The 18,066-nt window shown below is 42.3% G+C and overlaps 1 protein-coding gene and 1 long non-coding RNA gene across 4 annotated transcripts in view; one reads left to right on the top strand and one right to left on the bottom strand.

Annotated features, from left to right (window-relative positions):
• LOC109034613 (uncharacterized) overlaps window positions 1-5,006 on the bottom strand; it is a 29,215-nt gene extending 24,209 nt beyond the window's left edge. Inside the window, exons 1-2 of one of the 2 annotated variants that reach the window (XR_002009159.2) lie at window positions 4,278-5,006; window positions 1,776-1,938 (exon numbers count right to left, since the gene is read on the bottom strand). This is a non-coding gene — a long non-coding RNA (uncharacterized lncRNA). The remainder of the gene's footprint in view (window positions 1-1,775; window positions 1,939-4,277) is intronic. The other variant, XR_002009158.2, reaches the window with a different exon arrangement.
• The window catches only part of LOC109034612 (uncharacterized), a 135,955-nt gene that overhangs the window by 44,309 nt on the left and 73,580 nt on the right, over window positions 1-18,066 (top strand). The gene's annotated exons all lie outside the window — the stretch shown is intronic.

Below are 18,066 nucleotides of genomic sequence, written 5' to 3' on the forward strand. Positions count from 1 at the left end.
AGGTGACCCTCAAAGTTGGACACTCTAGTGTATATCAACATTTTTTATTGTAGAGGAGGGACTCCTAAAACTTGATAAACCAACAAACAGGAGGACTTTAGGTTATGTTTCTTTTTCCTCCTTTATCGGGTTGTATCAGCATAGTACTCAATTTTCCTTTTTCTTCCGATGTGAATTTTCGGTTGCCAACTTAAATTCCACATCGAGCGAAAAAGGAAAAATGAGTACTATGACTTTAGGCTAGTCAGAGGGGGCTCCATCCGAGAAAAAGGGGCCCCAAAAACTTATCAGCACCCCAAGAATTTTTGAGCCAAACCGACACAGGAGTGAAGTACACGTGTTCAAACCGCATGTTGAAGCTATCTTTCGAATTTTATAATGCCTCACCCTAGATACACCTATTTAAAAAAATTAGGCCTTGTTAGGGAATTGCCTTCATTTGTAATAATTCCTATATTATTTTAGTTTAGAGACAAGGAGTTTGCTTGCTTATTCAATCATAGACAGTGACTGGTTGTAACTTTTAACGCAAAGATTTACAATAATTTATCTCATTGAAATTTTGTGACTCAAAACGAAAAATTAACTCGAAGAGAAATTGAATAAATGTCTCGACCAGGTATTCAAATGCCCAAATGAGAAATTTTCAAACCACTTTCGTCTCGACCAATTCTGCTCATTTCCAGCGGTTATGAGCGCTTGAACAGAAAAAAATGGCCCCATTAAAGTTATAGGTTTTCCAGTATAAAGTCTGTGGCAGTCCAACTTCTCTTCCCTTCTTGAGGGTTGACTTACAACACTTTGGGTTGACTTGAGGGTTGTTAAGAAACAGCAATGAAAAGCAAGATAAACCTCTCTCTGAATGATAATAATTGATACTACTTGTACGCGACAGTCAATATCCCAACTTACAGGCTCCCCGGTACCAATAAAGTTTAGGCATGAAAGTAGGGTTTGTAAACCGTAGGGTGGCAGTAATGGTGATCATGATGAAGCCAAATTCGAGTGGTGGTGGCAGATCATGGGTTGAGCTTCGGGACCTGCGGTGAGGGGAGTGAGGGAATTGAGGCACTGATGACGATGATAAAAGGCCTGCCTGTTAACCTCATCATGACCTCTTTCCACCGAGTGAAAATGTCCTTTGAGCCCATCCCTTGCTCCTCTCACACTTCTAGTTCCTCTCGTCTGGCTCAAAGTTATGGGGACTATAGCAAATGCATCCAACTAGAATTTAGTCTTAAAATAACAAAAAGTACTCCAAAACCTACCGATGTACGGATTGCATTTTGCAAATAGGAACCAGCAGGAGCATTATTCCAATGTCGTTAAGATTGTGCAACTTTTGTTACCCTGCTAATATTAGCTGATCATCTATAGGTTGATGATCATCTAGGTGATCATCTAGGTCCATAGGATAAGGATCTAAGGTTCTTGTTGTATATATACCTGTTTTATCTATCAACGCATTCCAAAGTAAATAAATACTTTTTTCCCCTTCTTCTTCCCCTCAATAGAGTCACATGTTTAAATGAAGTTAATTAGCTCGAAGTTCTTCTTAGCCCTCTTTCCTGAAACGGTTTTTTAAATAATCATTTGTTCAGCGTATTTGCTAGACTTTGACACAATTGGTTCGTATGTTAAAAAAATTCCATGGACCGTGACATAATAGTACTGTAGATAAAACTGCGTGACTGTATTTCAGTGTCGAAATATAATTAAAGCATATGGAACCTGCCTTAAAAACCTTTTTTGAAACGTGTTATGCAAAAAATTACCTGTTTTTAGTGAACGTAATAAAGCAAAAGCAACGATCATAGGACAGTGTAATTGAAGTACCGTTTTTCCCGGAAGTTGCTATCAATTTTCGTGATTTAAATTTCATGCTCATTAAATTGCGGTGCTATGTCATCCAAAACTATCGGATAGGAGCTCAGCACTCTGAAAGAAATTCAAAAATTCAAGCAATGTGCCAAACCAAGTCACTGGCAAGAACGCATAAACGAATAAACGATATGAACTAAGGTGGCAACTTCTCGTCTATTGCTACGGGCTCGAAAATTAATAGTAGGACGGTGAGTTAGGACATCAGAGGTTAGGGAGACCAGTGGTAGGGTGGTAGAGTGGGCCCTGGGGAGACAGGGGGGTCGAGGAGGGCAGGGGGCGATGTGCCGCATGATTACAGATGTTTGACGTGACATCATCTGCACTCATCTTACACCTGATTCACGTCAACACGTGAGCGGGCCACTTGATAAACTCACCGATCATCGCCCGACCCCGCCTCCTAATTCATAACCGGAGGATCCCCAATCCTCCTTCGAAGGAGCCCCCAACTTGATAGCTTAATTGACTTTCAAGCGCCTCCGGTATTTATTGGCAGCTAATAATTGACGATCCTGTATCAAAAACTGAAAACTTACAAAGCTTGAGACTCTAATCACCAGAATTAAACTTTTTTGGCAGAAAATGGTCGTGGGTGGTCAAAACCTTCCTCTAAGAACTTTTTCCGATTTAAAGCCCCCCAAAAAAGCCGGTGTTGCCATATTTCATTGCCTAAAATCATAGAAAACCGAGTACTTATTTCAGTATTTGGGGGCTATTTCTCGTCGAGCTCATTCAGAAAAGTCCAAAAACCTTCATTTTTCATATGTTATGGCCGAATCACCAGTAATTACATACATTTATCTAACTACAGAACCTCCCATCGCAGCACGGCGTTGCCACATCATCGGGGAAAAATCGAGAAAAATCCACGTTTCCCTGGATTTGAGCCATTTTTTCGGGTTATGCGGATGGAATAAAGTTGAAAGACTTAAATTGCAGTATTCAGAGATGCAAGTGGATCATACCTTGTGCCGGTATTCATAATTTTAATATATTGCGCTTATAGACAACCCATATTCTTACGATTTCTAGGCACGATATTTGCGCAAGAGGACGCGACTTTCAAACATTGGCCGTGATCTGAAGTCCGAAAGAAAGTAAGCCATGTGTCAGAATCGCGAGTTCTCAATGCTGAATTTTTACCCGCCCTGACAACCACCACTTGTGCTTCAAATGTTCAGAATTACACGCACTTTCAAGAAAAATTGGAAATTTCGACTCTGAACGTCGCAGGCCGCCCCCTCCGGCTACTCCGCGGGCCGCGCTCCCCCCCCCCCCCCCCCCAATCAAGTAACTTTGGAACGTTTGCACCTAACCAAATGAAATTTCGACAGTGTTGGTAAGTCCACGGTACCTACTCTTGAGCATGATCAAGCTTTCGGGGAAGCGCCCCCGGGTCACCAGGTAGTTACTTGATGGGGGGGGGGGGGGGGAGCGCGGCCCGCGGAGTAGCCGGAGGGGGCGGCCTGCGACGTTCAGAGTCGAAATTTCCAATTTTTCTTGAAAGTGCGTGTAATTCTGAACATTTGAAGCACAAGTTTGGTTGCCTAGGATTTTTCGGTCGGCGCACACGATTTTTTGGAAATAGGCCTATTTTAAACTTTGATCGCGAATATCTCGGCGAAAAAAAATCGTAGAGATCTTCACAATAGCTCAAAAATTTTCTTTTTTTATCCTCTTTCTTAAAATGCCATAAAAAATGGGGGTTGCTATTTGAAAATTTTGAGTTGGGGTCCGCCCAGCAGCCCGGGGGCGCCGCCCCCAAATTTTGAGTATGCCCAAAAGTAGTTCCTATTGACCTAGGAACACTGTAAAAATTTCATTTCGCTAGGTGCAACCGTTCAAAAGTTACAGGGGGGGAGCTGAACTTTTTGAAGACCCTGTATAATTACAGTAATACCGTCCGTTGCAGGCTCAGAGGATCAGAGTTCTTGAAAAGCGTGCCGTGCGTAGCTCTGAGCCTCCGACTACTCTAGGTGCTGCACTCGTAACTTTTGGCCTCTCAGCCTGCAACGAACAGTAATGTCAAATAGTTTGTAAGCACGGTTAACACGCCCGAAGTTTATCTCTTTTTTTCAGTGTAGTTGAAGACATACCTTTCCTCTTCGTCTTGTGCTTGATATTTTCATAGAATTTTTTCACACAGGTTAGACAAATGAGGCACGTTTTCAAGAAGCGATTTTAAATAATTTTCCATTAAAAAAATAAAGTCTACAAAGTAAAGTAATTATAAATATGTAAATAAAAAATGAAAATAAAAAATATTGTAAGTGAACGCGTTCCCGCAATGTCACAGTTGACATTTGACTCCATTATTTGCGTGTACATTGTGTCCAAATCTTTAAGAAGAAGAAAAGTCAGCAGGTGAAAAATCAACCCGTCAACTTACATACCTTCTAATTTTAACAACCAAAGATTCAGCAAATCCTACGCTGATTTCGAGTATAAATACTGGGATTGCATTCTGAGCGTATCATGCAATGATGCATTTTTCAAAATAAAAACAATGCAGATGATCAAAATTTCGCCTGATGAATCGCACAAACTGACAATGTTGTTGAAGGTTGCTCACGATACAGCGACTGATTTGATTCAAAGAGTCGTATAAGCGTCCCTTGTCGAAAAGTTTGGGTAAAAAGAATCAAATTACACGGAACTTGAACCATAGCAAAATTTCATGGCTGGTTTGCCAAGCACAGACGAGGAGTCAAATTCGTAAGCACTGCGAATCGACGAATCGGTAATAACATTATGATAAGGTCGGAGATGATTATTGAGGCGCACTCTACCTTAAAGTGGGGTGATAACGCACTTACTAAACAAAGTGATAAAAAATACAGGAGGGGGAACCTTTCCTCTGTATGTTATGTAAAACGAAATTAAGGGGTTGTGTAGTCGGCGAGGACTTTTCAACATGAAAGAACATCCCCTCTCGAGATAGAGTGGCGACGAGCAGATTTCCAGGAGGGCTGTCTGGGTCGGACCTGACGAGCAACTTCATTTAGGATTTAATTCATCTGAATTAAAATAGACAAAAGACCTGGGGGTCACGTGACCGTAAACCACACACGCGACTACCAACACCATCCAAACCTCGCACATGATCCAAACCTCCAGACCGCTCCAGCTCTCCAGTCTCAACTATTTATCTTTTTTAAACTTCACTTTCAATTAATATTTAGGTGTGAGACAGGCGCTCCATTTAATGAACAAATCTATTCCGGATTAACTATTTATTGACGGGTACTCGACATTTGTCTATTGATGTCTGTGAGTGTGAGCCCTTATGATATCCCTCTCTGAATCGCTTAGTGGCATCAGAGCTGCCAGCAAAGACCAAAAACGAACGATTCATTAACATCTCCGATACGAGTAATCCCCAAATTGCACTCGTAATTTCCGTTTTTACGGCCACCATTTTACTCACGTCTGCGAACGGATGAGAATTATTCGAGCTAGGGAGTTTTTAATGATGCACGAAGATTTCTTAAATAAGAATTGACATTAACGAATGAAAGGTTCTTCGTGAATTAAAGCGATTATTTGAAAAAGGGCGTAACCGTCAAATTTGTATAAATTGAGTTTTTGGTGGAATACTATTCTTGGAGGGTAAGTACGGCTTTCTATACTACCGAGCGCACCAAAATTTCTCTTTGAGGTCGTTTTTTTATTATTAAACTAATAGGCAATGTAGGATGCTCAGGAGCAGTAATAATTGCTTGCAGCAGTCTGAGGATTCGGTTTAAGTTCTAGAAGTAAAGTGCGATACGGAACATTGCGCTCATTCTCATCGGTTCGCCTTCAAATCAGCTGGTGGGCAATGTAAGCGGCTTAAGAGCAGTAACTGTTGCTTGTAGGAGTTGTAAGTAGGTATTTTAAAAAATTCACCAGTGGTTTCAGTTCTAGAGACTTAATCAATCCACTCACGATGTTCCACGCTAATTATCACTAGTTCGCCTTCAATTAGTTAGTATAGGCAATGTGAACGGCTCACAGGAGGATAGGTTACTTGAGGAAAATAAGCGTAACTGCCAAATTTTCAGAAATTGGGCTATCGACGGAGTACAATTTTTTGAAGATGGACGTATCTTACCATCTGGCGATTATATCAACATTTCTCTTCAACGTCTTTTTTCAACATTTGAATATCTGTTTCAGTGGGAAAAGAGCGTAATTTTCGACCCACCTCTCCTAGTGCTGGGTTTGCCTCGTCATTGTAAAAACCATGCATGAGGGCACACATTATGATTTTCAATACAGACATTGAATATCGTGCATGCTATTTAATTGTCATAATACTAACCTAACTCCCGCTTAATGGAAGTACGTCGTATGAACATTCGAGAGTTGTCAAATGTCCCCGAATAAAGCATATTAAAGCACGCGTTTTCACAATAAAGTTACACGTATTTTTCATTAAAATTTTCAGAAATTGTCGATTAAATTGTCTGAAACATTGTAGGAAAAATATTCCAAATTTTTCTGGTAAAGTTTCTGATTTACTGAAGGAGACATGGCATCGCCTGAATGCTCATACGGCGTTCTTCCTTCACACGGCAGCATGGATGGAGTTTAACGCCTATTTTCCTTTTCAAAATATTTCCTTAGACTTTGAACTCTTAAAAGGAGGCTAAAACTACTTGTATTACTCATACCCCCTCCCCTAAAATGTGACTTAGTGCCTTTCTGATTGATTCAGTCCATTTCCTACCGCGGCAATATGGGAGTGGGGGGGGGGGGTGTTCTGCTGACTAAAACTGGGGTTTCGAGGTGATCCCGAAACAACGCGGGGCGTCTATACGGGACGAGCCGTAGCGGAGTCCCTTAGTGCCGGACTCCTCAAGAGAGGATCGGAAAGTTGGGCGCGAGGCCGACACGACGACGCAGGCAGGCCAGGTGTCGGTGCGTCGGCGGTGGCTCACTCCTGCGTCCTACTCCTGGTCGCGGCACCCCTCGCTTTTCCTCTCCCCTACCCCTGCGGCACTTGGAGCCGGACCGGAGCCACCCTCAACCGAAAGCTACGCAATTTGATGGCTCCGCGTGCCGTCGAACGCCGAACTACGGTAACTTCACCCCGCGATAACCACAATCCGTAGTCCATCATTCCACATCCACCATTCTTCCTTATCTGTTCATCATTTATCCAGCGTCATCCTTCCTTTTTTTCCGTGCAATCAATAACGGCCACTTATTTCCACCGCCCCCTCGCTCCACCGTGACAAGTATGCCTCACTCCCCCCCCCCCCCCCCTACGTACCACGGCCTCAGCAAAATTTTAGCATAGGGAGCACGGTTTGGATGGGGAGAGTATGTAATCACCTAAAAATTATGTTCGTTTATAAAACGCATTTTTACGTCCAAACACGAAGTAACACAAGCTGTGGTTTAGTTTTTCTTTTGTCACTTTTCTCTGTGTCAAATCTACCAAATCTTTGTGTTGAAGTGACTAAATCTTTGTGTGAAAGATCTGCATCCTCGTTAAAAATTACACAGGAGACCTCAGGATCAAACATACAGGGTTATCCAAAAGTCACCTACCACCCCTGTAACTTTTTTCCTAATTGAGATAGAGGTTTGAAACTTTGGCAATGTTCCTCGGTCTAAAGTAGCAACTTTTCGGTTCCCTCAAAATTTTGGGCGGCCGCCCCCCCCCCCCCCCAAGGGGGCGGAAGCTACCTTTTCTTTCAAATAGCAACCCCCCTTTTGTGATACCTCATTCGAAAGATAATTAAAAAAGAAATTTTTTGACGGAAACCGCAGGTCAAAATGTTGATTTTTGACAAAATGGCGGCCGGTCAAAGTTCAAAATGGCGGCAATCTGACATCTCCGTTGTTTATTGACAGTTTGGCGTTAAACTCAAAATCTTAGGGTTTATCGATACGAGAAAAACGATTCTGGCATTGGTTTTCCAGAAAAATCAGTCCTTTACAAAATGGCGGCTTCGAGCGGGAAGTGAATATTTAGGCTGCTTATCGTTGGATTTGTATGAAACCTGGTATCCGAGGGTATTTTGGCACGAAAGAACGAATCTTTCATTGGATTTTTGAAATTTCGAAAAACTTTAAAATGGTAGCGAAAAATGACGGGAAATCCATACCACGGCTGTTTACCGATGGATTTGCACCATAGTCGATACTCTAGTGGTTTTTTGCTTACTGTGGTGGGTCGGCTAGCTAAAAACCACTAGTATTGACTTTCGTGCAAATCCATCGGTAAATAGCCGTGATATGGATTTCCTGTCATTTTTTCGCTACCATTTTAAAGTTTTTCGAAATTTCAAAAATCCAATGAAAGATTTGTTCTTCTCATGCCAAAATACCCCCGGATACCAAGTTTCTTACAAATCCAACGATAAGCAGCCTAAATATTCACTTTCCGATCTAAGACGCCATGTTGAAAAGGACTGATTTTTCTGGAAAACCAATGCCAGAATCGTTTTTCTCGTATCGATAAACCGTAAGATTTTGAGTTTAACGCCAAACTGTCAATAAACAACGGAGATGTCAGATTTTCGCCATTTTGAACTTTGACCGGCCGCCATTTTGTCAAAAATCAACATTTTGATCTGCGGTTTGCGTGAAAATTTTTCTTTTTTAATTATCTTTCGAATGAGGTATCACAAAAGGGGGGTTGCTATTTGAAAGAAAAGGTAGCTTCCGCCCCCTTGGGGGGGGGGGGCCGCCCAAAATTTTGAGGGGACCAAAAAGTTGCTTCTTTAGACTGAGGAACATTGCCAAAGTTTCAAACTTCTATCTCAATTAGGAAAAAAGTTACAGGGGTGGTAGGTGACTTTTGTATAACCCTGTATAGAACCCATCGGTGATAGTTCAATCCGTTAGCCACTAGCAAGTCGAAACTTCTGGTTATCAGGACGGAAAACAAGAGTACATCAGTTCCGCGCAAGACACTCTCTTGATATCCCGATATCTCAGAGTAATATACGGTCTGGGTCGATTGAATAGAAAAGTGTGTCAGCAAGCAAGTCCTTTGTGTTGATCTGACACAACAAAGTAACACCAAGTGACACAAAGTATCACCGAACTTTTAACTGGGGACCGTTTTCGTATGAAACCGAAAGACGGCTTTATTGAGTCGAAAAGTCGCAAAAGTCGTAAATTCAGTTACCATTATAAGCAAACGCTCGTGCGGGAAAGTAACACGTTATACTTTTCCAGAACGAAACCCGAGCTTTCAGATTGGTCACTGAAGTTTTGCCCTAATATCAAGTCTTCTCGAGAAAAATGGAAAACATTGCGGAAAAGTCAAAATTCTGAGCAATTTTGGGGAGGGGGGGGGGGGTTTCAGGGGGGCTTGCTACCCCCCACCACGATAGAATTCGCGAAGACAAAAACATCTTATCCTACCTACTAGTCGAGAGCTTCAAGAAAATTAACATCTTCAAAATTTCCTCGGGGTGGGGGGGGGGGGGGGGGGTTTACTTCTTGCTGGCCCACGGTCTTTTGGGTTGCATTGACCAAATTTTTGGGTCGAAAATTTGAAATCTCCCTCAAGATAGGCGCGAGCCGCCAGGATCAACACTTTGGTGATAGTTTAATACCCCAAAACTTGCAAGAGGCAACCTCTGAGCGGCATCGAGAGAAAAATGAACACATCAAATCAGCAGGATATTCTCTTCATCTCCAGACGTCGTTATTTCCCGCAACCGCACAAAGGAACGTAACTCCATTCCAAGGCTGTCAAATTGACTCAAACAATTAATTTATTTTACAGAAATGTACCGGTGCAATCACTATTCAAAATTGCCCTGATTTTTGCAAGGTTTCCGAGGAAAAATCAGTGAAATTTTGCATCAGAAATGCCCATTACTCTCCTGGTTAGTATGCAATTTGCGAGGGGAGTTTTAGGTACAACATTCAAAGGTATAGTTCCGTTTTTTCGTGCAGGTAACGACGATGCCTCGGAGTAACCCACGGTCTCGGCCGATTTAACAAAAAATTTGGTTGAACAACCAAATTTTTGAGCAACCAAATTTTTTGATCAGACCGAAAAAAGTAACTCCAAGTAATCAGAAGCACGGAAATTTTCAACTGCGTAGTTTTCTTTTGCAAAAGACAAAGTAACCACGAAATGAAGAACTGATCAAGACACCGATTCCTGTGAACAGTGAATGTGTTTTTGCTCTCGGCATGACAGCACTGATAGGTTTGTTCGAGTCGATGGAGAGGAGGTGAAGAGGGGGGGGGGGCGGCGGTAGGGGAGGCGTGAGAGCGGCTGTGACAGTGTTAATTGACGAGGCGCGTAATTAAGAGACTGCTTTTGTGGTTTCGGCTCGTCTGTAAATCGGCCACTTCACACGCGATAAAATCGAACGGGGCTCCGATCGGAGCGGAGCTTTGGGGATGCGCTAGGTTGCGGCGGCGGCGCGCGGCGATCAGCGATGCAGATTCATTGATTGATGAGGCGGAACAGGGCTGGGGACGGGTGACGGTCACAAGGTGAGCGCCAACGTATGATCCCAAATGAGCGACTGTCCATGGGCGCCCACTGCGGGTTTCGGCAACCATCGATGAATTCTCAGATTAGCTGCGTCGAATTAAACGACGATTCATTTATTCAAACCCTCCACCCTAATAAACTCTACTCCTTGCCCTTCATTTATGTCTCGTCGTCCTCGAATTTCATAAGGCAGCTATACGCGCCCTCATACAATGCGCATCGTGCACCAGGTCTGGCCTATGCAGAGGGATTTCTGGGGGCGGTATTTCTACTGACGATATGACTTTGATTCAATCCATCAAAGCTAAAATCCCCCAAGGTTTAAAAGAGTACATCCGTCTTTTTTTCATAATCTCGATTTTCAGAGCCAAATGTATTTTTTGGGTCAATCAATTTTCATTCTTTGGAAGATGGTCGGGGGTAGAGTACCTTTATAGACAGAGTATGGCCATTCGTATCTTTTTACTACAGGAAAACTGTGCCGCTTTTTGATTGGTCAACGAGTTTTTAGGCTTCATGATGCTCTCACGGCTGTAAATAAACAAACAAGATGGCGGCTCACCGTGACATTGATAGGAAGCCAAAATTTTACACAAATTTCAATTACACTGCAGCAACAATTTAAATTTTCATATCTACGAATAACACATAAGAAACACCTGAAAACATTGTTAAATCGCCTTTCGCCTTTATCACAGTAGGATGTAAGATGTGCATAGCCTCAAACTTGCTTGCTGATAACAGCCATCTTGTTTTTGTTTATTTACGGCCGTAAGAACATCGTGTCAGCCTATTTTCACGCGACCAACGAAAAACCGGCACAGAAATGGCCATGCTCTGTTTATAAAGGTACTCTAGTCGGGGGTCCTCAAAGGAGAATGTGACCAACTGTACTCCCCTTCCTCGCCCTGTCCATAGAGCGTCTTAAAAATGATTTTATCGGAATATATTAGGGTACGAGACGTCGAGACGTCCCTCAGCTACGTAACGCGGCCGAAGGGCGGGCCTTCAGGTCTAGCTTGGAGTGAAATTCTGCGCGTTTATGGCGCAAGAAACCTATCTTAAAAATGACTATTCCACGACCATCGCATGCTCACGTCGACATCGCAGACTCCTCCGTCGAGTCGTAACTGCAAGCCAGGGAACACAGGAGGATGAAAATCTGTCGCGCCGTTAATGTAAGGGCATTACTAAATTTTCAAGTTAGCCCCCGCGTCCCTTTGATTCCACGCTTTCTATGGTTCACGCGGGATTGGAGTTACGCCCCAACGTGTCGCGTCGCGTCGGAAAGCGAGAGGAAAGTTGGGCGCGGAGATCTGCAAGTATTTGAGGATTAAGAATCAGCTGATAAGAGGGAAAGATGAAAGGAATCGAGCGTATGGGACTTGCGTCAGCTGGCGGCAGATAAGCAAGTTCACGGGGACGAGAGGAGGGTAGAATTCAGCGGCGAAGGGTGGCAAGAGTGGCGCGGCAATAACTCTCGAAATTCGCGAGAGTCGAGTAATTAGCTGTACCTGCTCTGCCCTCCTCGGGAAAAACATCCTATGAGTATCTGAGTGTTGCCAAATTTTACCCGACAAAATTGTTGTGTTTCGTCCCCGGTCATTGATGGCGGTTGTATAATATCAAAAGTAGGGGTTTTAGTATTGTTTTAAGTTGTTAGTTTTAATGAAAAGAATGGAACTCTCATTCGAAGTAACACATTTCTTAAACATCGTAATTAATTTTTAAAATTAAATATTTTTATTTTAAAGTATAGTCATAAATAAACATGGAACATGTAAATCAACTTTAAATATAATTATTCAATGTATTGATTTGAAATATTGTATGTTATTGTAAAAAGTATACTTTAAATTAAATGCGCTGCAATATCAGATCGGAGAGATTTTACGAAAAAATAAGGGTATTTGCAAGATAAATTTGACATTCGAATTATAACTGTCTAATTAAGTGCCAACAGTTGCGGCTAAACAGGCTAAACTTAAAGTAATCTAATTCGATTTGCCAGATACATTTTGAAATTCTAAGAAATATACTTATTAAAGTTTACGAAACTCTACACAAAAACCAGAATTAGACACCTTGTGGTTATTATCAGTATTTTTAAACGAGGTAGTAAAAGAAAAATCTTCAAACTTTCCTTCTTAAGATACTCTAAAATAAACCAAAAATTCTTGGTAAAAATTGCAGGGAAAAGTCTCGAGATTTCCGAAAAATTATTATATCACTGGAAATTTTGCAACGTGTGAATGTTATACTACGTGTTCCCTCAGCAAGACCTTGTTCTGGTACTGCTCTTGCACCAGATCGTTGTTGGCACACAAAGACCAAGATAAAGATTGCCGCCGATTGCTCAGCGCTCAACGAGAGCCCTATGTCAATCCCTAGCCCATTCTATTCCCAATCCTATCTCATCTCCGCCCTCTTCACCCTATTGTTTCAGGGCCTGGAAAGTAAGCCGTATGACTGGCGCCTCACTTATATGTTGAACTGGAATGCCTCCGCCCTCCGTTACTCCTCAACCTCCTTGTATCCGATTGAGCACCGGGGAGACCTCGGGCGGTCGAGCTAGCAGGTGGAATCATGAAACGTTATCGGAACTCGGGAGGGAGACGCGTGCTGGGCGCGCGCGAAATGCTGGTGTTTTTGTTGGTTTTTTACTAACTTTGTTATCATCAAACTAGTGCGGACTCCCGGACACGAAAATATAAAAAGGTAGACAAACAAACAAAAATAACCTAACAAATGCTATCGACCTTTCCAATGAGAAAATTCACTACCTACTCCAATTACTCAAAGCAAGTAAAATCCTCTACCCTTGGAGAATGGCAAGAATCTATGGCCGAAAGCTCGAAGATTGAAGGAACTAGACTTGTAGGGCAGAAATGGACATTATGACACGATGCACATTTTTTTTGGAGGGCCGTTAAAAAAAACAATACTCTATGAAGAAACACCACTGTTTTTTATAAACCAACGCTGCCACGTCTATACCAGCAAGGGATATAGAACCTAAGTGGCTACTCCCACTGGAAGGAGTGGGGAGGGGGAGCGTTCGAAATAGTATATAAAAAAGAAAAGTTTTCGCGCAAACCCGAAGTCAATATCTCAAACCGTTCCAAAAAAGCGGTCGGCTAAAGTTCAAAATGGCCGAAAATTGACATTTCGGTTATGTGGTATTTTGGCATGAGAGTAACAAATTTGAAAATAGATTTCTAAAAAAAAAAAAAAAAAAAAAAAAAAAAAAAAAAAAAAAAAAAAAAAAACACGGCTATTTTGAATTTAAAGTAGCCGCCATTAGAACAATTTAGGTTTTTTCTCCCTCTGCCGCCCCCTCCCTCCCCTCTCCACCTGCCACCCCCTCCCCACTCACCACTTTCCCTCCCCCCCCCACTCCTCCCAGTGGGAGTAGCCACTATGGCACTATGGCTGGCACTATGCATACACGAGGAAAGAAACGTCTGTTGGAATTTCAAACGTAAAAATCGGAACTTGCTTTATTGTTTATTCACATTTTAATTTTTTAATTTTCTTATCCAACACAAATAGATCGCAATTTTCCGTCGATTGCTAGTTGCCTCTTTACATCTAACAATATCGAGTGATCTTACCTCATTTGAATCGTTGCTCCTCCATCAGAAAATCACCACGGATGGGTCATTTTTATTAGGGTTGGCGACCAGAAAACCGCCCCTGGAAGTCTTACTGAAATTAGTTGACGTTAAAAAAATTGATTTTTCTCCTCCCCTTAAACGCGCTAGTTGCTTTCCCTTACGAAAATAAACTGTCCGAATCCCAGAATGAATGAAACAATACGTATACGCAGATCACGCCGAAAAAATGAGTGAGTATCCTGAGAATTTGAGCGTCTGGGACACCCTTTATAATATTCTGACATGAGAGAGAAATTTTCCCTTCTATACGTATCTGGCGGGGCTGAAATAATGTCTAGGAATCAGAGCAACTCGGTGCATCAAAGCTTGGTTCAAAACAAGGGGGATAAAACTTTCAATTTTGGAGCAATCTCTGTTTTTTCCTCCGTGTAGATAGAGGTTTTCTTTCTTTAATTTTTTAAGAATGAATGGGAAATGAACTAAAAGAAAATCGTGTCAATGGTGACAGTGTCCTGATGTTTGGTGGAGGGATGGAAATCGAGAAATGGCGAAGTTTAGGGAGCGGCGGTCGGTTGGGGGGCGGTGGCTGGGACGTAACGGTGGGAAAAGAGCCCGATGTTATTTGATTTCTCTCACTGGTAACTCCGGCTCCCTAGCTCGGATAGAAGCTTGGAGCACAAGCTCAACTAGATCCTATCCCGACCCATCCTTCTGCCTATCTTTAATTAGTCGCAAAATATTTGTTCACCGACGAGTATGTGTGTGTCTTTCTGCCCGATCAAACGGCAAACGACGCGCCGCGCCGCGGTGCTGCCTCACAAAGAGTTGCTCACTCAAATGTTTACTCCATCGCTTTGGCCATTTCTGAAACAATGAAGAATCCTTTTTCCCCGCTTCTTTTCACTGTCTTTTTCACTCATTACTCGCCCCGAATTGAATCAATATTTTCACCATCGGCGCGTAGGTGTGTTCCACCGTTTCTGCTAACAGTGAGTCGCTAATCTAGTTTCTGATGAGTAGGCGTCAATCAGGCACGTAGTCAGTAAGGGAGGGAAGTGGGGCGGGGGGGGGGGGGCTCCAGCGCCCCCTCTTCCGAAAGTAAAAAAGTAAGGAAATTATGAAGGAAAATAAGTCCCCCTAAACCTACCCCCGCCACCTAGCCGGGCAAGCACCCCACCCCTCCGAAGAAAAATCCTGGCTACGTGTCTGACGTCACCTAAAATCCGTGATCTCATACTGAACATATTTAAAATTTCATAACAGAGACTCTAAAGTTCTACGAAATTTCGTGGAAAATTTCCCCCCCTGGAACTCTCTTTAGTCTTCAGATGTCCCTCAAGCCTTCCTTTAGGGGACGCCTCAATTAATCTCTCGCCAGGTAAAATAAATCATAGAGAAAAACTAGCCGTGACGGCTAGCCGAGGGGCTGCGCCCCCCCCGGACCCACGGTCACTCGCTACGCGAGCCATTTTTCTGAGTAGCGGGACACTGTTAAAAATCAATTATTTACTCTGAGTGAATAGCCGGCGTGAAAAAAAAAATCCAGCGCGAATATCGCACCGTACTCTGAGTGAATAGATCAGAGCGTAAATATCACCAACGACGGAAGAATTAGTTGAGGTACCTCAATTAGCGTGATGCTGAATTCAGGGCCTCCTGGTATGTGCGCCGAATGGCAAAGTGGTAGCGCACTCGTCTATCACCGCCGCGAATCGGATTCGAATCCATATTGCGGCAGTTCCGTTTTACGTTTGCCTGTCAGATTTTCACTCCCGCCAGAGCGCGAAATTCGCGCCGAGCTTATTTCGCGCCGGATCCATGCACTCAGAGTAACAGGTGGTCAAAATAGCAACTGAGTAAGCGTGAATTTCTCGCCGGGATTTTTAACAGTGCATTTAATCACCATGATGTATACATTTTGGAAACTCTCGAGAAAAATATGATTTCGTCACAGAACCTTGTTGCTAGAGCGTGCCATCATTTGCACATGAATAGATGTGTGGCGATGAACCAATAATAGGGATCGACCATTTCTCTAAAAACGGCATTTGACCGGGACGTCAGTCCCATCGGGTGGAGGAAAGTGACAATCCGTGGATGTTCTTCCAGGATTTGACTTTCTGAAGTAGAAAAAGTTCATCTTTATTTCTTAAGAAGATTATCGGTATGGCGTAGCGTTCTAAAAACAGCTCAACGATAATATAGTAGTTTCGAATCGCAAAGAGCCCTCTTGTGTTTTTTCTTATACTTTCATTGCATATAAATTTCTCTGCTGTTTTTTGTTTTATTCTCTTTGATTGCATAAGTAATCATATCCTCATTTCATTTCCTTTCTCTTTCATTTTTTCCTTTTTTGTAGCATCTTTGTCCATTTTCAATTATTATAAAAGCTTGTTATATAAGCTTATTAAAATAGCTTTCCCCATTGTACATTTGATGCTTCAAACGGAACCAATTTGTTTTAATGACATTTCCGGCTAAATCATGGGTTTTCCCAGGAAGGCAGCCTCTCGTCCCTCTTAGACTCTTATTGTTGCCAGATAAGTTGCTTTTTCGGCACTCTACCCAGTTCAAACCCATACAGGGTTACTCAAAAGTCACCTACCACCCCTGTAACTTTTTTCCTAATTGAGATAGAAGTTTGAAACTTTGGGAATGTTCCACGGTTTAAGGTAGCAACTTTTTGGTCCTCCCAAAATATTGAGGGGCGGTCCCGGGATTGGTATCCGGGATATTCTGGCACGAGAAGAACGAATCTTTCATTGGATTTTTGAAATTTTTAAAAACTTTAAAATGGCGGCGAAAAAATGACGGAAAATCCATATCACGGCTGTTTACCAATGGATTTGCACAAAAGTCAATACTCTGGTGGTTTTTGGCTCGGAAAAAATTAATCTTTCATTAGATTTTTGAAACACTGAATATCGTCAAAATGGCGGCGGAAAAAGAAACGGAAAATCCGCATCCACCATTGCCATTCGTATTTTTGCCGCCATCTAAAGTTTTTAAAAATTTCAAAAATCCAATGAAAGATTCGTTCTTCTCGTGCCAAAATACCCCCGGATACCAAGTCTCATACAAACCCGACGATAAGCAGCCTGAATATCCACTTCCCGCTCTAAGCCACCATTTTAACCGCCGCCATTTTGAAAAGGACTGACATTTCTGGAAAACTAATGCCAGAATCGTTTTTCTCGTCCCAAAATACCTCAGGATTCTGAATTTCAGACCAATCCGCCGATAAAAAACGAAGATGTCAAATTCCCGCCGTTTGGAACTTTGACCGGCCGCCATTTTGTCAAAAATCAACATTTTGACCTGCGTTTTGCGCCAAAAATTTTCTTTCTTATTATCTTTCGAATGAGGTATCGCAAAAGGGGGGTTGCCATTTGAAAAAACAAGTTAGCCCCCGCCCCCCTTAGGAGGGGCCGGCCCTCAATATTTTGGGGGGACCAAAAAGTTGCTACCTTAAACCGAGGAACATTCTCAAAGTTTCAAACTTCTATCTCAATTAGGAAAAAAGTTACAGGAGTGGTAGGCGACTTTTGGATAACCCTGTATAGAATATTCATATTTATCGCACAATCTTGCAACCCCTCGAGTGAAATAGAAACAGGTGGAATCGACAAAAAGTCTGAATCCATGGAAGTTTATACATTAAAAAAATTATTACACACTAGCAGGAAACCCGTGCTACGCACAGGAAAACCCCACCATCAGCAATCACTGTGATTAGTGATCAGTTACTAATTGTGTTTCTGAATTATTATCTACTATTTCAAAATTGGCGAGACGCACTGGTTTGATAAAAATGCAGAGATTAGTAGTATGCTGATTAAAGCTGCTATTTTGGTCTGTTCTGCAGTAAGCGCATGTGATAATTATAATAATCAAAAATACCCAATCAAAAGTTGGTTATTTTCATAAGGATTTGTTACTTTTGTCAGTTCAATGTTTAATTGAAGTTAGCATGGTGAGTTTCAGCCGCGAAAATTACGGGATTTAACCAGCGGTTTCGTCTAATTCTCAGAAATGGCGGGTTTGTCATCTACATCGCGGAGAAAACGTGATTTTTCCAGGGATTTTGTAAAACAAATTAGAAATTAC

This window comes from Bemisia tabaci, chromosome 1 (genome assembly GCF_918797505.1).
Source record: "Bemisia tabaci chromosome 1, PGI_BMITA_v3".
NCBI classification, from domain to species: domain Eukaryota; kingdom Metazoa; phylum Arthropoda; class Insecta; order Hemiptera; family Aleyrodidae; genus Bemisia; species Bemisia tabaci.